The sequence below is a fragment of the Hibiscus syriacus genome, unplaced genomic scaffold (assembly GCF_006381635.1).
Source record: "Hibiscus syriacus cultivar Baekdansim isolate YM2019G1 unplaced genomic scaffold, ASM638163v2 tig00117048_pilon, whole genome shotgun sequence".
Lineage (NCBI taxonomy): Eukaryota > Viridiplantae > Streptophyta > Magnoliopsida > Malvales > Malvaceae > Hibiscus > Hibiscus syriacus.
The window spans coordinates 6,338,079-6,364,320 of NW_024063538.1; the positions used below are offsets into that span (position 1 = coordinate 6,338,079).

Here is a 26,242-nt window from a genome sequence, read left to right on the forward strand (position 1 = left end):
GCCCACATCCCGTCTAAAAATCATGAAAACCAAATGAAAGAAAACCTAAACAGATTGCACCCTTCCCAAATTAACCCATCAATCTTGACACATATCAAAAGGCTATAATTTTTAAGACAAAATATGTGATTTATTTGTTTGATATTAAATGAACTGATATTTTGCTTCATTTTTCTTTTTAACACTTTGAAGGAAAAAATATCTATAACAAGACATATTTTCTTAAAGATTCACTCGAAGAACGTGAGATAAAGTGGGGTATCTCCAAGATCTCCTTCCTCCCGAGGTACTTCCTAATCAAGGCCGAGCTTGAAAAAGAAGTGTCTCTTTACTATGAAGATGGTCGCCAGGCAAGGTGAAAGAGACTTACAACAATGACTTGGCTGGAATGAATTTTGCCTATGATGGTGAGAAAAGTTTGTTTACTATTGGATCCATTCCGAGTAACAAGCATGACTTTACTATTGTACTCAGGGATGTTATGTCAAACAAAAACAATGGAAATGCAAGTTATAACAGTAAGCCACCCACATGAGCGCGAAAGGAAAGAAGATGATCTTATAATTCCATGACGTTTAAAGTGGAGATAAACTTTGCTATCAAGATTTTCATGCGAGCAATTTAAAGTACTCCGCAAGTACAGGGGTCTGAGAACCCACAAAAATAACTGATGGTGCTTGATATAATTTTAAGGCAACATGTTTCTAAATAGGGATGCCTTCTTGTTCACCAGTCCTTTTTCGATGATAATGTTACAGACGTTGGAGGAGGTATCCTTTGTTGTAGAGGTTTTCACTCAAGCTTTTAACCCATACATGGAGACCTTTCACTGAATATTGATGTGTCAACTAGGATAATGATTCAACCAATTTCAATAGTTGATCATCAATCAAAATGCAAGAGAGCCTTACTCCATCGACTAAACCAATGCCAAAAGAGCGTTTTAAGAATGCAAGATCACCGGGTTGAGTGAGAAAATGTTCAACGATCAGATATTTTCTATGAAGCTGTTGGTGTTGGGGCAAGATCATCTCCAAGGACGAGGCCAATGGACGAAGAATGAGACTCCATAAAAGAAATAAAATGATAAATGAAATAATACGTTTTTGAATATATTTTAGGCATATTCTATGACATTGCATTCATCACAAGCATAAACTTACAACTTTGTAGATTTTCGAGTCAACTTCACGACGAATGTACTGAACTTGAAATGCTTCTAGGATCAATTTAACTCACGATGGAGGAGTCATACACAATATAATTTAACACAACAATAAGGAGATATTTTCCAAAAAGAAATTCAAGTTGAATTTCAACTTCATGGCAAAGGATATTGGACTAGAAGAAGACTCAGAACCAATTGCAATCTAGTTTAACTAAATGGCGATAAGCTAATTTCCAGTTGAAGTTTTTAGGCCAGGTTTCAAATTCACGATGAAAGATACTTGACCTGGAGATGCAACTAGAATTGACTGCATTTTGGCTTAACTTAGCGGCGATGAGCCATCTTTCATTCAAATCTTTTCGAAGTCAATTTCAACTCCACAACGGAGAATATTGAGTTCGAAAGCCAACTTGAATCGACTGTAGTCTTGTTTAACTCAGTAGCGAGGAGCTAGCTTCCAATTGAAATTTTTCAGGCCAAGTTTCAACTTTACGGCGGAGGATTCTTGACCCATAAACATATCAAAAAACCTATTGCAATTTGGCTTAACTCAGCGGCGAGGAGCCATCTTCTAGTCACATCTACTTGAAGTCAGATTTTAACTCCACAATGGATGATATCCGGCTTAGAGAATGATCATCTACAATTTTGACTCAGATTTCAACTTCAGGACGAAGGATATTGAGTTCAAAGAAAGTCCAAGTTCAATAGAAATTCCTAAAGAAAAGTTAAATATCTCGACATCAGAAGAGCAAGCTTGCTTTCGGGGACCTATTTACCCTGAGAACCGGATGAAAATTCATGTCTTTTTATCTTTGTTCTATTCTTATTGCATGAAAATGGACAAAGAGGGGCAGCTATAAACATCTATTTTCATTCGGCCTATTATTTTTCCAAGGCCCAAACAATTTGTTGAAGCTGATTTTGAAGCATAAAATATCAGCCAACTTGAAACAATTTTTCAAGCAAGATTCAAACTTTTCCAGGGCATGATGTCTATCTTCAGATATGACGGACTTTCAGTTAGCTTTCCGACGTATTTAAAAATGCCTCAATAGGACATCGGGAACTCAAGATATGATTATTTTAGCAAAGTCAACGTGTGCAGAAAACTGGATATGAGCATAATACGAGAATTTTAATTTATTACAAATTTTTAATATTTTTATTAAATATTTGTAATTAAATTTAGCTTCATGCTTCCCATAATGTATTTAGGGTGATTTAGGATCTTTTTAGGATTTTATGATTTTTTTTCTTTTAATTAATATATCTAACATTAATTAAAAGATACTAGGGTTTTCTCTTTTAAGATCTTGGGAAGCCTATAAATAGGCACTCATCTTATAAAGGGGACACACATTTCTTTGGGAGAAAAAGGAAGCCACCCAAACATTGTGATTTGAGATTTGACAATAAAAGATAATTTTTTTGTTAAAGGTGATTCTTTTATTTATTTTTTTCTTATTTGTTCCTTTGATCTTATTTTTTCAATCAATTTCAACTTTACTTTCTTTTCTTTTCTTTTCTTTTTTTTTTAAAAGAAAATTCTATTGGATGAAAGAAACCAAGGAACAAGAGAAATGTTATTGACTAAATTTTAAAATCTATCATTCCTTAAGGTTTTTCAAAGAAAACTGACATTTTTTTATTTCTCTTCTTATTTTATTTGTTATTATTTTGGTTAATTACGATCTTACTTTTATTTGAAAATCTTGTCGAATGAGAGAAAACAATGAATGAGGAAAATGGTTTTTAACTAAATTCTTATGGATTTTTCCTTAAGTTTCTCAATGAAAACCGACAATCAATCTTGAATGAAGACTTTTTTAAAAATATATATATTTACTATTCAATTAAATGACCTAATGACCCGTCTTAGAACCTTATGGAATTCACGTGTTTTCACAAGGGTAAGAGATAATTATTTTTATAGTTTCCTTCATTTTATTTGAAAATTTGTTTTAGTTTATTTTTCCTTTTGAATTAAATTTTCAATTTTACTTTTATGTATCTTAACCTTTTGTTTTTTTTAAGTTCACATTTTTCTAGTTTTATTAAATATCTTTTACTTCTCTATTTTTTAGCTTCCGCATTTGTTCTTTTTAGATTTTATTGCTTAAATTTTTTTCCTTATTTTTTTATTTACTTATTTTTTCCTAACATTTTTTTATGATTGATTTATTGATTAAAATAACTTAATTTTCTTTCTTTCTTTTTGTTAACACAACATTTTAAATATTTCCTTTTTATTTTAAATTAGTTTTTTACTTCTTTGAATATATTTATATTTATTATTCTTTTCCATATTAATTTTATGTGATATGTATTCATGTCTTTTATTATTTACTTAATTTTGATGTTAATTTAGTTTATCTTGTTTTGTATATTTTATATATTATATAATTTTTTTCTTTAATTATGATATTCATAACTCTATTTTCTTATTTTGCATATTATACTTAATTTAAATTTTTTGAATTTTTTTTACCATGACCATTATTCATTTTGTTTTAAAGTAAGAGATTCTTAAAGGTAAGTAATTTTAATCTTCTCTTTAATTTGTTCTCATACTTTACTTTTAATACAATTTATTTACTCTTTACATTACATAGTTCATAGTTTTTTTTATTTTAGACATGTATTTTTTTCAATTAGTTTCATTATAATCCAAGCATATTAATAAATTTAATTCTTTAAATGTGTAAATAATTTTTGTTGAAGTTTATTGATTGATTGCATGACATCTTATTTAATTTTAAAGCATGATAGCCTCATTCGTATTACTCCACCTTTTACATATAAATTAAAAGGCAATACATATTTAATTTAAATTATCGAAGAAAGTTACCCTAATCCACCTAAGTAGTTTAATTCGATAATTTAAAGTAAATAGGCATCCTCCAGTGAACCCGTAAAAAACTTGATAACTTTTAAAATTGATGAGGAGGGTAGAAAGGAAAATGTTCTTATATTTAGATTTATCGAAAATAAGCCACTCGACCCTATTTGGAGGTTTAGATTCGATGCTTATAAATATTCGAACATCCTCTATCTATCTTAAAGGCCTTGGTAATTTTCATTAATAAAATTTTGTTTGTTGCATAACTTTAGGTAAATAAATACCATGAATGTGATATTTCGTATTTCCTTCCGGATATAGGAAATCATCGTTCTACTTTATATTAGGTGGTGTTTCCCTTTGGTTCGAAACGTTAAAATAACCATAATATAATTAAAATATTTGAGGAAAAGATTAGTGATTCATCGAGTTAATTGGAAATGAAAGGGACGTCAATCTACTTCATATATGGTAGTTAACTTTCTCCATTTAAATGCGCGATTCATTAATTTTCTCTCTTTAATTTTAAAAGGTTAAATTTCATGGTATTTATTTAGCTAAAAGGGATCATTAATTAAATTAAGATATGAATTCGTAATTCCATTACAAAGACAATAATTAATCGACTAGATACCGATTTTCGGGCGTTGTCGGGGTAATAATCTTGTAATCGACTCTCAAACCCATTTTTCTGGAAAGCATACCTAAAAGTCGTTTAATAATTTTTAAGATTAAAATTTTATTAAAATAACAAAATATTTTTAAGTGATATAAGCACACTCTAAACAAAGATTGATGATAACTCTTTCGAACCACGTTTGATTTTAAAATCGATTTTTAGTCTAAACGTACCCCTAAAAGGAATCTATCAATTTTTCGGGACTTGCGACAAATACGAACCATAGTGTCGATGCATTCTTCGATCTCTTTGATTATGCTTCGCTTATGGAGTGTGACTGGTAGACCGGGTAAACGTATCCAAGTAATCACTCTCAGTTGGTAGGGTTGCGACGTGGTAAATTCAGGCGACTAAGGCTCGATTGTGAGATAGTTTCCGAATATAGTCATGGTCCTTCCGAGGTTGCATTCAAGAAATCATGTTGGGATCTGAACGTAACAAGGAAGTAGTCATTTTCTATATCCATTAGGCGGAAGGGTTGACTCAGTTTTCGCAGATCATACATCTTACCACGCAGTGTGTTATATCCGATGCGTCTGCCTAGCAGTTTTACGACGACAGTCATGTCAAGGCTTTTAACGGCAACGGATTGGATTCTGATAAAGAAATCGATTGATATGATCCCATCCACCATTGATCGACAAACATCGCCCTTCAAGATCTCAATCTCGTCTTCATCTATTATTTTCTCTTATTCTGTAAATGCATGAGAATTCCCAATAAGTTTTTCTTTGTAGGAGGAAACCCTAGGATCTGCAGATGGCGGAGGCAAAGATTCCTCGGTAGTGTCCATGTGAGAAGATCATCATGTCTCCTATCGGGATCTGCAGGGGTGCCACCAACAACGTGAGAGCCGCCACCATCTGGTGGTTCTTCGTCTTGTCGTCAGATTTTCCTAATTTTTTTGGGGATTGTGTTCCGTAATATCAGCCAATATTCTTAATTATTGATCTATTATTAATTTATATCTTTGAATTAGTTCTTTTACATTGATATATACTCTCAATTATTCCATGTGTCTAGTTTAAGTTGTAAAAAAAATCAGATGTGTGAACCGGGTCAATCCAGATTAGTCAAGATGAAACCTTAAAACAGGAGGACAACAAAAAAAATGTCAATGTAAAATCATTATTATATTTATTTTTATTATTTAATGACTAATTTGTAATAAAGTGACCTCTCCTCCTCTTATTTAAATAAATAATCAGTTAATTAAATAAAATATGGCCCTAGGAATGGGCTTTATTTGGACAAATCAGCGTAAATGAGCTAGCTTTTTTGAGTTTTGAGCCCTATCTCCTACATTTCTTGGGCTACAAGTACAACTGATAGTTTGAAAATGTACACAAAAACCCTCCCTCATTTGCATAATCATGATGAAATCTAGGGTTAAATTAACAGAATTTGAATATAAAATTATGTTTGTATTCGTTTGTTTATTTATTTTTGAAGATGTTCGTTTTTATTTATTTAGTATTAGCAAACATATATATTTAATGATAGTGAACATGTTCACTCAACATTAGTAAGCATGTCCATTTAACGTTCATTTAATGTTCGACAATCAATACTTTTTATATCTTTATTTGTAAGCTAAAAAATGGTAAAATTAAACCACTCATCTTTTAAGTTCCTTAGGTCTCACAATTTGAATTACGAAATTCACCTTATGTTCAATTTAATCCATATCTTTATCAATATCTAAAATGAAAAAATATAAAAAGTAAATGTGTTGATAAATGAATTTATAAACGAGTTTGTTCGTGAACATAAACGAACCAAACATATATTTGTTCATGTTTATTCATATTTTAAATGAATATAAAAACTCCTTTATTTAGCTTAATAAATAAACATAAATGAATGTTATACGGACGATTTACGAATAGTTTGTCGAATGCTATTTTTATTTGCGTCACTAATTAATCATTCAATGATAATAAAGATAGGGATGATGGATTAGAAAGAAGGAACCGACTTCAAGCGCTCATAATTTGGAATGCCCTCCATTGCCTGCATCATTTGTGTTCTTCTGGTCATTAGTTCTTTCTAAAAACTCTACTCTCTTCTTCAACCATGCTTACTCTCTAACATTATATATATATATATATATATATATATATATATATATATATATATATATATGTGTGTGTGTATGTATTCCCTGATTGGAAATACTAACCCATGGTGTAAGATGGGGTTGGTAAATTGATGACAGTGCTCTTGATCTTTGTCATCATGTTAATGCTGTTGGTAACTCCATGTGATCCTATTCCACTGTCTTTCAGACCCTGTTATGAATGCATTTTTTTACAAGTTTATTTTCATGAAGATGATCCATGTGAAGGGTTTAATGTAGATTTTATTTACCTGGAACGGGAAATGATCCGGTCCATGAGCCGGTGCCGAGTTAATCTGAACCGTTTCGGTCTCCATTGCATCACTGATCAATATTGCTTTGTTGACATCCTTTGTGAATACACATCCCTGCAATTTTGCATATGCATTTTTCATTATCATTAGGAGATTTGATGAGTTTGTTTTAATGTATGTGTATAAGTATGTGCATGTAGTCCAAAGTTGCTAGCATTGCAATGGTGGATTCCTTCTTCAATGGTGTTGATCCTTATAACTGGCAAAACCGGGCCGAACGGTTCCTCCCACGCGATCCTCATGTCAGGACGAACGTTGTATAACAACAATGGCCATATCAGATTGCCATCTTTGTTGTACTCCTGACAAAATGTAGCTCATTTCTCTTTGGCATCCTTGACTAGTCCTTCGATGAAATTTGCAGACGATTCTGACACAACAGGAGTGATATCGTAGTCGTCCTCCGGTGGGCCTACTGAAGACACTGAATTTCGACCGTTAATATTATATTATATAATATTGTTTGTTATTATTATAAACTATATTATATAAATATATATTTTCATTATTTATGTTACATTTTGCAGATGGCCCAAGAGCCATTACAAACAGTGGCCCAAGTCAACACCGGGCCCAAACCCATGTGCAGATCAGCTCCCAAGCAAAACCTAGGGTTTTCAGGAACCTTAGCGCCGCATGCCCATCCATCATTCCAGCTCCGTTTCCACTACGGACTCTTCCACAGCCGCACGTCTTGCCCAACAACCCGTATCATCCGCCGACCGTTCTCACCACCAACAACGTGAGTCAAAGGGATTCAACCACAACCAACCAAGCAGTGTTAGACTCCAAATAAAGTCCTAAAAATTAGGGGCTAAGAATAGTTTTTTTACTATAAATATGCTTGTAACCAGACTGATTGGACTACGGATTTCATATGAAATAAAAGCAGAAACATTCGAAATAAAACCACGAGCATTATCAAGGCAAAACCGAAGCGTTTTTTGAGTTTTTGAGAAGAAACAAAAGGTAAAGTCCATACCTTTCTTCGTTTTGGTTGCTTCCATGTCGTTGTGTTGAGTTTTTGATCCCAAAAAGGCATTTTTCGGCCGATGAACGAAGTGAGGATATTCTTTCCGAAAACTATTTTCTAGATCTACGCCTTTCCAAGAGTTTTGTTTTTTTGAAAAATCACTTTGCTTTTCGGGTTGTGGAGAGAAAGGGCTTTAAAAAATAAGGGTTTTGATGTGGACCACCGCCGGTGAGCGACGGCGAGGCGGTGGCCACCAGCCGGAATCTGGGATCCCACGGCGGTGTTCATCTCAGGGGATGAACAAAACAGAGAAAAAATGAGGAATGGGGGGAACTTGGTTTCAAATGAAAGGAAATGGGAAATTAAGGCACGTTTTTTAGTTAAATACTCAACCCGAGGATGCCTAGTGACCCGACCCATACCCGAACGCGGTTCGCGTGTTTTTTTAAAAGGGATAAACTGTGCTTTTAAGCCTGTTGGTTTTGAAAACCTTCTATTTTAGCCCCAAATCAACTTTAATACCCCCGGTTGTTTCGGAATTTGGCCCCAACTTTGTCTTTTCTTTCATAGCAGTCCTTTATTTATTATACACATATTTTCATTTATTTCTTTTTGGTAATTCGTGTTATTAAATATATATATATATATATTAATTATTTTTTTCTTTTTTATGTTATATATATCGTTTTATATGTATATATTTTTAATAGTTTATAAATCTATCATTATTACACGTGTATCCTAATTAGCTTTGTTTGATTAGTTTTCCATTGCAGTTTACCATTACATGCACATATGTATACGCTTAACACTTTATTTATAAGTCTACTATAATACTTTCTTCTGATTTTATTTTTTATTTACTTTATATTACATGTGCATATACTTATTTATTTTTACATAATATTTCATACCTCTACTATTTTTTAACTATTGTTTTACCTATTATATTAATTATGATAGCTTATTATGTATATGTATATATTCTTTATATATTTTATTATTTTTTTGTGTGCGTTTTATTTCTATTTTGTCTTGGTTTTTGCTATTGTTTCTTTTATGTTTTTATATTTTCTTCCCCTATTTATTTATTTATTTATTTTTCATTTTATCTTCTGTTTGTTTATTTTGTCGTTGTATTTGTTTTCCTTATGCTATGTATTTTATTATCATTTTTGTCTTCATTGTTTATTAGCCTTTTATATCTCAATCCAATTTGGCTTCTCATTCTAAATTTAACATTTAAGTCCTTTTAAGGGTACAATTTCAAATCGATCGGAGGTAAGTAATTTTGGATCGTTATTTTACCTTTTAAGTTAAACTTACAATTTTCTTACTTAATGACAACTTGAAATTACGTAGTACCGAAAGGGCAGTTCAAGGGTGCTAACCCTTCCTTGACTGTAACCGACTCCTGAATCCGATATGTCACTGGCAAGACGCATATCATGTAAGAAATAAGGTATCCAATCAACCCATTTTTAATAAAATAAATGATCGGTGGCAACTCCTAATCCATTTTCCCAAGTCGAAGCCCATTCCGGGGCCCAACCGAAAGACGGTTTCGACAGCTTGGTGACTCCACTGGGGAGGCAGGTAAGTGAGTCAGGCTAAGGTAATTTCCAGTTGTCTTTTTAACGAAAAGGGTAAGTTTAAATTTTAGAGTAACATTTCGATCCTTTTACTTACTTTTGATTATATTTTCGAGTAAATAGTTGTACTAATCGTTTTCTAATGATTTCAGCCTTCAAAGTTTTTTTCACTAAAGGCTCTAAACCCGAGCTCTGAACACGTTTTTAAGTGGGGGTGAAAGCGACGCATTCGTGTGAATTTATTCACCGCATATACGTTGCAAGTAGCCTTCGGGATTCATATACCTTATGTCTTCGTGTGAATTTATTCTCCGCATAGACATAAGGGAATGTGTCCTCTCGAGTTTAACTTACAAGCATGTGATGGGTTTAGGACTAAGGGCCTGGTAAGCCTAAGGGGGCACCGGCAAGGAGAACTCGGGTACCATTTTTTAGAACCTAAACCGGGAGATTGTGGAGAATTAGAGCCTACCCCGAAACCACATTCCAATACCTAGGATATTTTTACCCTAACCATGTTTCTTTTTTTTCCTTCCCTTTTGTCCTTTTATATTTGTTTATTTATTTTTATTGTACTAACTTTTTGCCTGTGTTTGTTTTTTAGCATTTGCATCATAACACGAGGCCATTGATCTTTAAAAAGTGTTTATTACACACAAAATAATCTAAACAAATGGATAAAGGTGTTGTAATAAAAGAGATTAAAAACCCTGAGGTACGACTATGGTCCGAGAAGACTCAGAAGGAAAAGGGAGACAGTCTTCAAAGAAGCTATGTGTCAGAGATGGTCAGCTATGCCTCTATCAGCTTAAAACAGAATGACGTGCAAGAGCTTCGAGACATCTGGGCAGTTGGAAGAATGATCAGAAATAGAAATTCAGCCAACGGTATGGTGGAATTGCACTTTTGCTTCATATCAAGACCGATGAGCCCTTAATCAGAGCCTTGGTTCAATTATGGAACCTGGGATACAGTTGCTTTACTTTTAATCAAGAGGACATGGTGCCCACCATTGAAGAATTCACTACCCTGTTACACTGTGAAAGTATCAAACTAGAGAGGGCCTACCTTAAACACATTAAAAGCCAGCCTTTCAAGAATGCACTAGCCAAAGTTGCCGGGGTTGACGCAAAATAGGTAATTGACTGGGCTCGATATAAAGGCAATGGGGAAGGAATTGCTTGGTTTCATATCAAGCAACTGATGAAGAACCATCCCGATGAGTGGAAGGCAATAGACCTATTTGCACTGGGTTTGTATGGTCTGATTATATTCCCGAGGACTTTGGGTTACATTGATGCTGTTGTGGTAGATCTGTTTGAACAACTCCCGAAGCGAGTCAACCCAGCACCAGCCATCTTAGCCGAAACCTTTCGATCTCTCAACCATTGCAGAAGAGCTGGTGGAGGAAGGTTCATTGGGTGTACTCAACTCCTTCAAGTCTAGATCCATAGCCACTTTTGGAAGACTAACGGGGTGGCCTATCGCCGGTTCAGCACTACTTATTCACCTTTGGAAGAATTCATCACTAGGAAATGGCATGAAGGTTCTTCAAAAGAAAAGTGGATGAAAGTCTTTACACATCTTCAGGATCGGGATATTATCTGGAGAGCCCCTTGGTTGTTCCTCGGTGACGTTATTTTCTGGTGTGGGGATTCTGATACTATAACTTTACTTGGACTTTGGGGTGCAGTTGGGTATGCTCCGTTGTTGGCACTGAGACAGTATGGGGCACGTCAGTTTGTCCCCGCAACATACGGACTAATTAAATCAGAATTTGTGTATAGCGGTGACAGTTATAAGAAGATAATCAAGGAAGCAGCCGATTCATGGAAGCAAGTATTTCGGATGGATGTTGTAGCTGCCAGAGACATGCTTACTCCAGATTATGTAGAGTGGCAAAGGTTGAGAAAGAATGATAACATCCCAGTGCCAGACTGTGAGGACACCCGGACCATGGAGGAACATCTCAGGCCTGTCCCTTCCGGACTTGAGATAGCCAAGACAGAGTTTGAAGCTGTGAATAACGAGCTGAAACAGAGGGTTAAGGAACTCGAAGCTAAACGTTATCAATGGAAGCTCGATGCCGACTCTCATAAAGATAGAGCAGACAAACTGGAAAGAGAACAGAAAAGAGTCCATTTTGAGCTCGAAGACTTATGAAAAGGCTATCAAGATAAAGTCAAGGATAACTCCAAGTTAAAAGTAACCTCTGAATACTGAAAAGACGAAGCTCACAGTCTGAAAAGGAAATTCGAGGGGCCCGATGAAAGAGCTTGGAAGGAACAACTGAAGACTGCTCAAAGGCACTTGGCAGACAGTTAACATCAGAACCAACGCTTGAGAATCCAGGTGGCGGACTTAGAGAAACAACATGAAAAGGATGGCAAAACAATAACTGAGTTAGAAGCTGTTGTAGATGGGTTCCAAAGGCAAGCGAACGAGCTTCATATAGTTCCCTTTGATGGAGGTTTACAGTGGCGTTTTCGTTGGGAGCAAGCACAACGAAGGGTAAGGGCCAGAGACACAACCATCCGAGATTTCCTGGAACAAGTACAGAAGGTGGCTCGTCATCTTCACGGCCTGGCAAGGGAAGCAAGAGTGGTTCGACAAGGCATTCAACCAGTGACAGATGAAGGCAGAAGACTTGTCAACCTACTAGAAGCTGCTAGGGGTCTAGAGGATTTAGTCCAAATGTACCTTTAATTTGTTTTTATGTCTCTTAAAAGATAAAATATTTTTGTCTAAATAAGGATTGTTTATAATAATGGACACTTTTCTGGATCAATGCCTCCAAATTGCATATATCATGCATTGCATTTCTTGCATTTTATATTTCATGTTTGTTTTTATTTTATATTTTCCATGTTTTTACATTCGTATTAACTAACAGAATATGTCTCATACACCAAGCGTACCACCGCAAGCATTAGATTCGCATCACCCTCACAACACTCGTGCAAAAAAGAAACAAATGGATGCCAGAATCAAGAAGATTGAGGAAAACATGGCAAGACTGTAGAAAGAATTGGAGGACAAAATGGCTCAGAACAGTCAACGTACCATGGAGTCCATTAAGAAAAGCACAGAGTCCCTAGTCGACCAGATTGTGGCTAGGTTATCTGGTTTACAACAACAGACAAGTGCACCCGGAGAAGGTGCATCTGAGGGGATAACCATACCACCAACCCCACAAGTGGGTGTCTCATCTAGGACCTTACCCGGACTGCAAGGTGACTCATCCGCCGCCAAAGGGAAAGTTGTATCAGTGGCAAATTTATAGACTTCTGCGGTGAAACTTGACAGTCATCCGGACGACTGCCCTATCCTGGATTTTGATGAAGAGGATAAGGCAAGGAAGATGAAAGAAAAGATCAGGATATTAGAAGACCAAATAAAGATGGTCCAAGGAGACCATGATTATTATGGTGTGGATGCAATAGAACTAAGTTTGATTCCCGATTTGGTGCTTCCACCAAAATTTAAAATTCCTGAGTTTGAAAAGTTCGACGGGAACAACTGCCCTTCAGCCCATATCACTATGTTCTGTCAGAAGATGACAGGATACGGGGGAAATGACCAACTCTTGATCCATTGCTTTCAGGAGAGCCTGTCCGGTTCAACTATCCGGTGGTACAACTAGCTTAGCTGAACTTATATCAAGACGTGGAAAGACTTAGCCAAGTCTTTCTTAGAGCAGTACAAGCATATCAATGATACGAGACCAGACCGAGTTATACTGCAAAGCCTGGAGAAGAAGCATAAAGAGAGTTTCCGACAGTACGCACAGAGGTGGAGGGATTTATCTATGCAAGTTCATCCACCCTTGGATGAAAAGGAAACTAGAAAGCTGTTTGTACAGACCCTGAAGGCACCTTACTTCGGGCATTTGGTAGCAATCACGTCGGGAAGTTTCTCAGATTTAGTCATGGCTGGTGAGATGGTTGAAATGGCCATAAAACAAGGAAAGATTGAGGGAGGTGACTCTAGTAGAAAGCCTCCTGCGAAGAACAAGGACCGTGTGATCAACAATGTCAACACCTACAATGCTAGCAAAGGTGTTATGATCTCAAATTCAAAAACAACTGCAGCTGTACCATCTGGTACTTCTAACCAATCTCAGAGAGAACCAAGGAGAGAAAGGGAAAGGGAGTAGTTTGATCCCATTACTATTAACTATAAAGAGTTATATCAACAACTCTTCGATACTCACACAATATCACCCTACCCAATGGATCCGATAAAGCCCCCATATCCGAAATGGATTGACGAGAACGCCCACTATGAATATCATGGAGGTGTGCAGGGGCATTCAATTGAAAACTATCTCGCCTTTAAGAGACTAGTATAATGAATGCGGAACAAAAATTGGATTCATTTCAACTCTGGAGCACCGAACGTCGCCTAGAATCCCTTGCCTAATCATCCAGAGACCGGGATCAATGCAATCACCACAGAGAATGGCAAGAGAGTCAAAACTTGTGTTTCGGAAGTTAAAACTCCTTTGGCTTGGGTATGGAGCCAAATGATAAAGGTGGGGCTTCTTACACCCCATTCACGGGCAGCAAGGATAGGAGATGGTGACTATTGTTGTTACCACAATGAATAGGGGCATAATGTGCAAGAATGCCCAGAGTTCATATCGTTAGTCCAGCTCATGACGGACTGGAAAGAGCTGGAATTTTACGAGGAAATTCAAGATTCTTCGGAAGAAAACGTCTGCGCTACCAAAGAATCATCTGATAAGAGGTATGGCAGGAGTGGTCCTCTGATAATTACCCCTAAGGCAAATATGATAATAACAACACCAGCCAAGGTGGTGATCATAGTACCTCGGCCTTTTCAATACAAGGACAATCGGCAAGTGCCATGGAAGTACGAATGCCAAGTAAGTACTTCTGAAGGATGTGATGGCAAAGTGGGGCAGATACCACTAGAACCTTTCAAAGAAGATGTACTAGCTATTAACGAACCTATAAAGGAGGAAGAAGCCAAAGAGTTCCTCAAGATCCTGAAGCACAGCGAGTACAACATTATAGAACAGCTCCACAGCTTACCTACGCGTACTTTAATGTTAGCACTATTTTTGAACTCGGAGGCACACCGATAAGCATTGTTGAAGGTCCTTAATAACACGTTCATGCCACAAGACATACCAGTCAACAAGATGGATCGACTGGTGAACAATATTCAAGCTGATAATCTCATCTCATTTTCAGATGATGAGATTCCATCTGGAGGAAGAGGCTGAACAAAGGCATTGCATATTACTACATATTGCAAGGGGCACGCTTTACCGAGCGTATTGATTAATAATGGCTCAGCCCTAAACGTGATGCCTTTGGTGATATTGAAGAGGCTGCCAATAGATACCTCGTATATGAGAGCCTGTCAGAACGTGGTCCGAGCATTTGACGGGACCAAACGAGAGGTAGTCGGTAAGATCGAGGTACCTTTAACCATCGGACCAGCAACCTATGATGTTGAGTTCCTTGTGATGGATATCATGTCGTCCTATAGCTGTCTTTTGGGAAGGCCATGGATTCATCAAGCAGGTGCAGTACCCTCCACGCTGTACCAAAAAGTTAAATTTGTTATCGGGCCTTGGTAATTATCAACGCTGAAGAAGATATCGTGGCAAGTGTGACCACGGAGGCCCCATACATCAAAGTAGATAAGGAAGCTGTAGAGTGCTCATTCCGTTCCTTGGAATTTTTGAATGCCACATTCGTGGCAGAGGGAAAGAAGATTCTTAAACCCCGACTCTCTAAATGTACAAAGATGGAGATCAAGCAAACCTTAGGCCGAGGTACTAAAATCGAAAGAGGGTTTGGGAAACAGCTACAAGGAAGGATTAATCCAGTCCTTCCCATTTCAAAGCTAGATCAGTTTGGGCTCAGTTTTCAGCCCAGTTATCATGAAAAGAGAAAAGAGCTCCAAAAGAGTCGGGAGAGGAGATTAGCAAGGTTGATTAGAAGTGAACTCCAATTGAAGCCTATGACATTCCTGTCTCTTTACAAAACATTCAAGTCAGGTGGTTATACGTTTGAAACCACCATATCCGAGTTAGAATCGACTCTGGAAGATCTGAACATCAATGCCGTGACCACAGAAGATGTTGACAACGGAGATAGATTCGAGATATGCCGTCTGCCACCTGGGTTCGTGCCTAGCAGTTGGTCGGTGGAAGAACTACCAGTGGTTTACAAGAGTCTTTCAGAGTAATATTCGAACTATCCCTATTTTCCTATACCCGAGGCAATAGGTGATCTTTTTTAAGGGTGAATAAATATTTGGTTTAATTTCAATAAAGGATGCATTTTTTTTGTCCATGGCAAACAAATTTTCTTTCATTTCTTTCTAAATTCATTGTCTATTTTCTTCATTTCAGCACTTCATTTCCATTTCTCTTTCAAATTTAATTCTTGACTGTTTCGTGTGGGATATTTCCTCTCACACACACACATCTTTTTGTTCCTTCAGGACCCCAGATAACGATAATGTGGGCACCGATGATCTTGATCCGAAAGTGGATTTTGAATCAGCCATTTGCCTCGAGGAATTTAATGAATGCGACACTGAAGAGGAGTGTAACTTGCCTACGAATTGTTAAGAATGGTAGAAAGAGAAGAAAAAACAAATACTGCCACATGAAGAGGTAATCGAAATCTTAAATTTGGGCACTGAAGATGACAGAAAGGAGGTTAAAATCGGCACAACTCTATTGGCTGAAGCAAGATAAAACCTAATAGTCTTACTTCAGGAGTATAGAGATATGTTCGCCTGGTCGTATCAGGACATGCTGGGACTAGGAACAAATATGGTAGTTCATAAACTGCCAATTAAGCCAGAATGCAAACCCGTACAACGGAAACTGAGAAAGATGCGACCAGAAATGCTCCTTAAGATCAAAGAAGTCAAGAAGCAATTTGATGTCAGTTTTCTTCAAGTGGCTAAGTATCCGGAGTGGGTGGCCAACATAGTACCAGTTTCAAAAAAGGACGGGAAGGTTCGCATTTGCGTCGATTACTGTGATCTTAACAAGGCGAGCCCTAAAGACAACTTTCCTCTACCTCATATTGACACGTTGGTAGACAATACAGCCAGGAACGCTTTCTTTTCATTCATGGATGGATTCTTGGGATATAACCAGATCAAGATGCAACTTGAAGACATGGAGAAAACCACGTTCGTCACAATGTGAGGAACCTTCTACTACAAGGTGATGCCCTTCGGACTGAAGAATGCTGGGGCAACATATCAGAGAGCTATGGTGACCCTGTTCCACGACATGATGCACAAAGAAATCGAAGTTTATGTCGATAACATGATTGTCAAGGCGCAAACCGAGAATGAACATATCGAGAATTTGAGGAAGCTCTTCCAGAGATTGAGAAAGTTCCAACTAAGATTGAACCCTAACAAGTGCACTTTCGGGGTAACATCCGGGAAACTATTAGGCTTCGTAGTCAGCAGGAAAGGCATCGAGGTTGATCCTGATAAAGTTAAGGCTATCCAAAAATCTGCCTCCCCCATGAACATAGAAGGAGGTTCGAGGTTTTCTGAGAAGATTGAACTACATAGCACGGTTCATATCCCAATTAACCGACAAGTGTGACCCAATCTTCCGTCTTCTCCGAAAGAACAATCCAGGAGCATGGGATGAAAAATGTCAGATTGCATTCGAGAAAGTAAAGGAGTATTTGTCTCACTCTCCTATCCTGATGTCCCCTATTCCGGGCAAACCTCTATTCTTGTATCTCTCCATATTCGAGAACTCCATGGGGTGTGTCCTCGGACAACATAATGAATCCTGGAAGAATGAAAGATCCATCTACTATTTAAGCAAGAAGTTCACTGATTGCGAGGTCAGATATCCTCCTATCGAGAAGGTATGCTGTGCTTTAGTCTGGGCTACAAAAAGACTCCAAAAAATACATGTTGTACCACACTACTTGTCTGATTTCCAAGTTAGATCCCCTGAAATACATGATGGATGTACCTGCTTTATCTGGAAGGTTAGCACGATGGCAGATGCTCTTGTCAGAATTTGACATTGAGTACATGAGCCATAAAGCAATCAAAGGAAGTGCCATATCGGAAATCTTGGCCAGCAGAACCGATGAGAATTACGAGCCTTTGGACTTTGACTTCCCAGACGAAGACTTGATGGCTATCTCCTTAGAAGAAGCATGGACTTCAACGGACAGTTCTTGGAGAATGTATTTCAATGCTGCATTAAATGCATTAGGACATGGTATCGGGGCTATCCTAATTTCTCCAGAAGGAAGTCACTACCCATTTACTAGCAGAATCAACTTCGATTGCACCAATAACATGGCAGAATATGAAGCCTATGTCTTGGGAATTTGGGCTGCACTGGGGCAAAATATAAAGACTTTGCGGATATACAGGGATTCAGCGTTAGTAATCTATCAGCTTCACGGAGAGTGGGAAACCAAGGATACGAAGCTGATGGAATACCAGAGGCTAATACTGGAGCTGCTTGAAGAATTCGATAAAGTCACATTCCACTACGTGCCTAGAGAAGAAAATCAAATGGCTGACGCTTTAGCTACTTTGACAGCCGCATTCAAGGCTGGCGGGGAGTCTGAAATAATGCCAATTAACATGCAGTCGTATGAGTACCCGACTAATTGTTACCAAATTGAAGAAATGAAAGACACTAAACCTTGGTACTACAACATTCTGCAGTATATTAAGCATCGGAGTTATCCAAAAGAAGCCACTGAAACCGATAAGAGAACCCTTAGAAGGGTGGCAGCTGGATACGTCCTTGACGGAGAGGTCTTATACAAGAAGAGCCATAATCAAGTCCTGCTTAGATGCGTCGATGCTGAAGAGGCAAAAATGATAGTGGAAGAAGTACATGAAGGAGTTTGTGGTGCGTACGCAAATGGATATATTATGTCAAGACAAATAATGAGATGCGGATATTTTTGGTCCACACTGGAACGTGATTGCATCAACTATGCTAGACGATGTTATAAATGTCAAATTTACTGAGACAAGATCAATGTTCCACCTCATTCGCTTCATGTAATGACGTCACCATGGCCTTTCTCAGTGTGGGGCATGGACGTTATCGGGCAAATTCATCCGAAGGCTTCGAATGGTCACCAGTTCATTCTCGTGGTAATTGATTACTTCACAAAATGGGTAGAGGCTGCATCATATGCCACTGTCATTCAGTCCACTATTTTCAAGTTTATGAAAAAAGAGATTATATAACGGTATGGTCTACCTGAAAGGATCATTACCGATAATGCTACAAACTTGAACAACAAAATGATGAATGATGCTTGTGAGTAGTTCAACATAAAGCATAACAATTCCACTGCTTACAGACCAAAGATGAATGGAGCAGTAGAAGCAGCAAACAAAAACATTAAGAAGATAGTGGAGAAAACGACTGAGACTTACAAAGACTGGCATGAGAAGTTGCCTTTTGCTTTGTTCGCCTATCGAACCTCAGTACGAACCTCGACTGGGGAAACTCCATTTTCACTAGCTTATGGAATGGAAGCAGTGCTACCCCATTAAAGTAGAGATTCCTTCACTTCGGGTCTTGACAGAAGTTAAACTGGATGATGCAGAATGGGTACAATCCAGATATGATCAGCTTAATCTGATAGATGAAAAGAGACTGAAAGCCATTCGTCATGGTCAAATCTATCAGAAACGAATGATCCGAGCACATGACAAAAAGGTGCACCCGAGAATATTCCGCGAAGGAGATCTGGTGCTAAAAAGAGTTTGGCCAGTCTAAAAAGCTTTTCGAGGAAAATGGATGCCAAATTGGGAAGGACCTTATCTCGTGAAAAAGCCCTTCTCTGGATGAGCCCTTACCCTGGCTGAAATGGACGGACCTGAACTGCCACATCCATCAACTCGGATGTACTCAAAAAGTACTTCGTTTAGGATGAAAACCCGAGAAGGCGTCCTAAGTTGAAAAAAAAGGAAAAAAACAAAAAAATCGTTTAGGGTGAAAACCCGAAAGGGCACCCTAAATTGAAAAAAATAAAAAAAAAAAAAAAAAAAAAAAAAAAAGAAAAGAATGTGGGTTCAAGATGAAAACCTGCAAAGGGCATCTTGCAACCAAGGATGGGTCCAAGTTGAAAACCCGAAAGGGCGATTTGGATATCAGTTCAAGAAATCGAGATAGTGGAAGCATCCCGGCATCTGAATCTCCAACAAACTCAACAAGTTGGAGAAGGGTTGCACTCTCCAGAATGTTGTCGCATTCTCAAAGATCTCTTGGCAAAGGTTGTGTTCAAAGTCACTTGACGGATTTTCAGCTCAAAAGTGCCCACATTATCGAGATCTAAGACATTCATATACACACTTCATCATGTATTCATTTTCCAAAATGTTTGTCATGTATTATTTGATCTTTTCTCTCTTATGAATAAAGACAATCTTTCCTCTAAGTCAATTCCGCTTGAGCATCTTGAATTGGATTTAAACCTAATGATTTATTTATTCTTGCAAAAGATAATCCCATATTACTGTACAAAGATTCATTGAAAAGTACAGGTACCCGAAAGCCGATCAAAGCTCATGCACATACATGAGATGGTCGGGAATAAGCTCCCAAATCTGCACATCGGATTTAAATATTTGAAGAATTCAAGATCAGGGATCAGAACTTTAAGATTTCAAAATCCAGAGTCAACAACAACAGGCAACCGGAGATCGAGATTTCTCTCCAGAGCCCTAAGATAACATATGTTGCATATGCATTTTAGGCGCACCTAAGAGCATTGCATTCATAGCATCACATATATGCATAACTTTTTCAGGTTGTAGCTACAGTCAATTTCAACTTCACATCGGAGGATTTTGAACTCGAAGCGACACAATTTGCTCGATAGTAGATTCCAACTTCACAACGAATGATATCTAGCTCGAAGCCAAACTTTAAAATAAAGGGGTCATCCACGGTTTCAACTTCACGGCGAAGGGAATCGTGTCCACCAGTAACATACAATACTTGGGTTTCAACTTCACAACGAAGGATATTCAAGTCAAGGCTCAACTTCACGACGAAGGGGTCATCCACGATTTCAACTCTACGACGGAGGATATCGTACCAACACAACCCGCGGTTTCAACTTCACGACGAAGGGAATCGTGCACACAAGACAACACAAGCTCAACTTCACAGCGAAGGGGCGGCTGACTGTCAACTTTCCAATTTCATAGCCAATTTCAACTTCACAATGAAGGATATTGGACTCAAGACAACACAAGCTCAACTTCACGGCGAAGGGGCGGCTGACTGTCAACAAACAATTTCCCAATTTCAGATCCAATTTCAACTTCGCAGCAAAGGATATTGGACCCAAGACAGCACAAGCTCAACTTCACGGCGAAGGGGCGGCTGACTGTCAACAAACAATTTTCCAATTCCAGAACCAATTTCAACTTCACGGCGAAGGATATTGGACTCGGAGCAATACAACTTACTTGGATTTCAACTTCACGACGAAGGATATCCAATTACCAGGCTCAACTTCACGATGAAGGGGCCACCCACGGGTTCAACTTCACAATGAAGGGAATTGTGCACACAAGTAGCATCCATCTCTAGATTGGATTTCAACTTCACGACGAAGGATATTCAATTCCCAGGGTCAACATCACGATGAAGGGGCCATATACAATTTCAACTTCACAAACAGATTGACCCAACTTCACGACGAAGGAGTCATATGTAACATCACAATACCAAAGTCTTCAGGTCAAGTTCCACCTTCACGACGAAGTATCTTGAGCCAGAAGATAATTCAAAGGCCACTTGTCAAAAGCTTTGAGCTTGTTTTCAACTTCATGATGAAGGGTCTCGTGCTCCAAGTCTGACTCAACCTTACGACAAGGGAGTCATTTCGTGATTGACAAACCAGCTTCAGCATCGAGTTTCAACTTTACGACAAAGGATAGTCGATGTGGACGAAATCTGTGTCATTCAATCTTTGCTCTATTTTTGTCACACGATAATGAGCAAAGAGGGGCAGCTGAAGACACTGAATTTCGACCGTTAATATTATATTATATAATATTGTTTGTTGTTATTATAAACTATATTATATAAATATATATTTTCATTATTTATGTTACATTTTGCAGGTGGCCCAAGATCCATTACAAACAGTGGCCCAAGTCAACACCGGGCCCAAACCCATGTGCAAATCAGCTCCCAAGCAAAACCTAGGGTTTCCAGGAACCTTAGCGCCGCATGCCCATCCATCATTCCAGCTCCGTTTCCACTACGGACTCTTCCACAGCCGCACGTCTTGCCCAACAACCCGCATCATCCGCCGACCGTTCTCACCACCAACAACGTGAGTCGAAGGGATTCAACCACAACCAACCAAGCAGTGTTAGACTCCAAATAAAGTCCTAAAAATTAGGGGCTAAGAATAGTTTTTTTACTATAAATATTCTTGCAATCAGACTGATTGGACTACGGATTTCATATGAAATAAAAGCAGAAACTTTCGAAATAAAACCACTAGCATTATCAAGGCAAAACCGAAGCGTTTTTTGAGTTTTTTAGAAGAAACAAAAGGTAAAGTCCATACCTTTCTTCGTTTTGGTTGCTTGCATGTCGTTGTGTTGAGTTTTTGATCCCAAAAAGGCATTTTTCGGCCGATGAACGAAGTGAGGCTATTCTTTCCGAAAACTATTTTCTAGATCTACGCCTTTCCAAGACTTTTTTTTTTTTTTTGAAAAATCACTTTGCTTTTCGGGTTGTGGAGAGAAAGGGCTTTAAAAATAAGGGTTTCGATGTGGACCACCGCCAGTGAGTGGCGGCGAGGCGGTGGCCACCGGCCGGAATCTGGGATCCCACTGCGGTGTTCATCTCAGGGGATGAACAAAGCAGAGAAAAAATGAGGAATAGGGGGGACTTGGTTTCAAATGAAAGGAAATGGGAAATTAAGGCACGTTTTTTAGTTAAATACTCAACCCGAGGATGCCTAGTGACCCGACCCATACCTGAACGCGATCCGCGTGTTTTTTTAAAAGGGATAAACCGTGCTTTTAAGCCTGCTGGTTTTGAAAACCTTCTATTTTAGCCCCAAATCAACTTTAATGCCCCCGATTGTTTCGGAATTTGGCCCCAACTTTATCTTTTCTTTCATAGCAATCCTTTATTTATTATATACATATTTTCATTTATTTCTTTTTGGTAATTCGTGTTATTAAATATATATATATTAATTATTTTTTTCTTTTTATGTTATATATATCGTTTTATATGTATATATTTTTAGTAGTTTATAAATCTATCATTATTACACGTGTATCCTAATTAGCTTTGTTTGATTATTTTTCCATTGTAGTTTACCATTACATGCACATATGTATACGCTTAACACTTTATTTATACGTCTACTATAATACTTTCTTCTGATTTTATTTTTTATTTACTTTATATTACATGTGCATATACTTATTTATTTTTACATAATATTTCATACCTCTACTATTTTTTTAACTATCGTTTTACCTATTATATTAATTATGATAGTTTATTATGTATATGTATATATTCTTTATATATATATTTTTTTTGTGTGCGTTTTGTTTCTATTTTGTCTTGGTTTTTGCTATTGTTCCTTTATGTTTTTATATTTTCTTCCCCTATTTATTTATTTATTTATTTATTTTTCATTTTATTTTCTGTTTGTTTATTTTGTCGTTGTATTTGTTTTTCTTATGCTATGTATTTTATTATCATTTTTGTCTTCATTGTTTATTAGTCTTTTATATCTCAATCTAATTCGGCTTCTCATTCCAAATTTAACATTTAAATCCTTTTAAGGGTACAATTTCAAATCGATCGGAGGTAAGTAATTTTGGATCGTTATTTTACCTTTTAAGTTAAACTTACAATTTTCTTATTTAATGACAACTGAAAATTACGTAGTACCGAAATGGCAGTTCAAGAGTGCTAACCCTTCCTTGACTGTAACCGACTCCCGAATCCGATATGTCACTAGCAAGACTCAGATAAGATAAGAAATAAGGTATCCGATCAACCCATTTTTAATAAAATAAATGATCGGTGACGACTCCTAATCTATTTTCCCAAGTCGAAGCCCGTTACGGGACCCAACCGAAAGACGGTTTCGACACCTACCTTTAACTTTGCTATTTCCGCATTCACTTTTTCAACCAGAGCATCCGCAATTGATTCCATTACCAGGACAACTTTAACAGCAGTGCATCTTTGGCCGCTGTAGGAAAATCCTCCTTTGATTATGTTCGCGGCGATCAAATCTAAGTCAGCGTCTTCGAGTACGATACATGCATCTTTTCCTCCCAATTCCATTTGCAGAGGGATCATTCCGGCCTTCTTCGAGATAGCATTACCAGTGTCTCCACCAGTGAAACTAAGGAGAATGAGATTGCAACATGTTACTTATGGATTGTCAATGGGGACCTTATGTTGTCCAAAATTCGAATCGAATTTTACCTGATACAATTAACTCCAGGATGCATGGTGAGGAAATCGCCGATCTCGGATCCTTTCCCTGTCACACAACTAATGAGCCCTTTGGGAAATCCAGCCAAGTGAAAACAGTGCACCATATGAAGAGTAGAAACAGCACCCTGCAAGAACAAACCATCACTTGCTTGCAACTTACGTTATATCAGCTTGTTGTTTTCGTGGAATACCTGTGTAGGTGGCTTCAGTACAAGCGCGTTTCCGGCAATTAATGCCGGTGCGATCTTCGAAACAGCGAGGTTAACAGGGTAATTGAATGGTGGAATGGCCAGAATCACTCCAAGTGGAATCTGCAACTTCGAATCGTAAACTAATCCACCGAAACATACAAGATACGAACAAACACAACAGTGGAGTTTACCTTGGAAGTGAGTCAATATTTGGTTCTTTCATTGCCTGGAAAGCTATCAGACACCAAAAATTTGCCTTCTCCAAGAATCCTAACACCCTCTTCAGCAGTGTAGGAAACCAGATCCCCAGACCTTACAACCTTAAAGAAACCAAATGAAAACAAGGTTGTCTTGAGTTGATTCTATTCACTTTTGATGAACTAAACAAGCTCGTACAGGGACATACGTATGATTTTTCATGTTAAGTAGCGAACTTATAAAATTATAAGAGACGAAAACAGATCATCAACAGAAAATACAACAAAAATATAAAAAATATATGATAATTTGAAATTTTCATGGACAATTTTCACGCTCCCCTCGGTCCGTCTTGAGCTCAAAGACAAAAGCTTTATACCTCAGTAACTGCATCTTTGGCTGGTTTGGCAATCTCCTTAACCAGACACTCAGCAATCTGTGCTTTATGTTCCTTCAAAATGGCAGCAGCCTTGTGCAGCAGCTCGTCTCTCTTCCAAAGTGGTGTCTTGGCCCATGATTTTTGTGCTGTTTTTGCGGCTTCCATCACCTTATTCACTTCTTCTTGTTTACAAGCTGTTTCACAAGCATCCATGAACATTTAGCTTCTTCAGTGTATGCATACATTCATACATACCTTGAACTTTGTACTGAGTTTTTCGTGATGTTGGATTGATGATGGGAACGGTTTTAGCTGAAGAAGAGTTCTTCCATTTCCCATCAGCATAGTACTTGTAAACACCTCCATCCACAATCTCTGCAAAAACTCCAGTCCCAGCCATTATGGAAATCAAAAAAAGTAAGAGCTAGATTGAACAGTGAGTTACTGAGTGTGTGGTGTGAATTTGATATTAAGAGTTAAGACTTAACACGAGAGTGTGTATATATATATATATATATATAGGGAGAAGGTGAGCCACTCCTTGCTTTGTTTGCAGCTACCACAAAAAGTGTCAGAGAGTTGGGTGGCTCGTAGTGTGCCAATTTGTCTAAGTAAACATGGGTTCTAACTTTCAACCCTTTCTTCTAACATCACATTCACTCTTGCTCACCATTCAATAGCTTCCAAATTACACCTTAATTAAACTCGTTTTTCTTATTAATAAATCAAATATCGATGATCATATAAAATAATTTTTTAATTCAATTTACTAACTTTTCCTTGAGTTCTTTTTGGGGTTTTCTCTCCCATTTTGTCTCCGCATATTAAAGCTTTTCCTTGGTATTCTCTGATTATGGACAAAAGATGTATAACATTGAATCGCAGTACTTGCCCAGAGATTAAGTTGGTATATTTAGAGTTTAGATACTCGAATAAAGGGTTTTACGTTATAAAACATTATATGCTGGCGCTAGTTGTCACGTTAATAAAATAATGACGTAAGTTAACGATAAAAAATATTTGATGAAAAAATAAAATTGAGAAAAGAATATGACCAGAGAATTTATACATCTATAAATTTAGTGTTTGTAAAATAAAATGCAAAACGAAACTTCCTAATACAATACATATTTGCCGTTTAAGATTTAGTGTTTGTATATATATATATATATATATGCACACTTAAATTTTTTTAGGATTATGAGACCAGATATTACTTTGTAATTACCTTAATTTAATCAAAAAGTTTTTTTTAGATTATTATAATTTTTG

General features: G+C 37.3%; 1 pseudogene; it reads right to left on the reverse strand.

The window, feature by feature from the left end:
* Positions 1–6,824: 6,824 nt before the first annotated feature.
* LOC120197526 lies at positions 6,825–25,198 on the reverse strand (annotated as a pseudogene).
* Between the last annotated feature and the right edge of the window lie 1,044 nt (positions 25,199–26,242).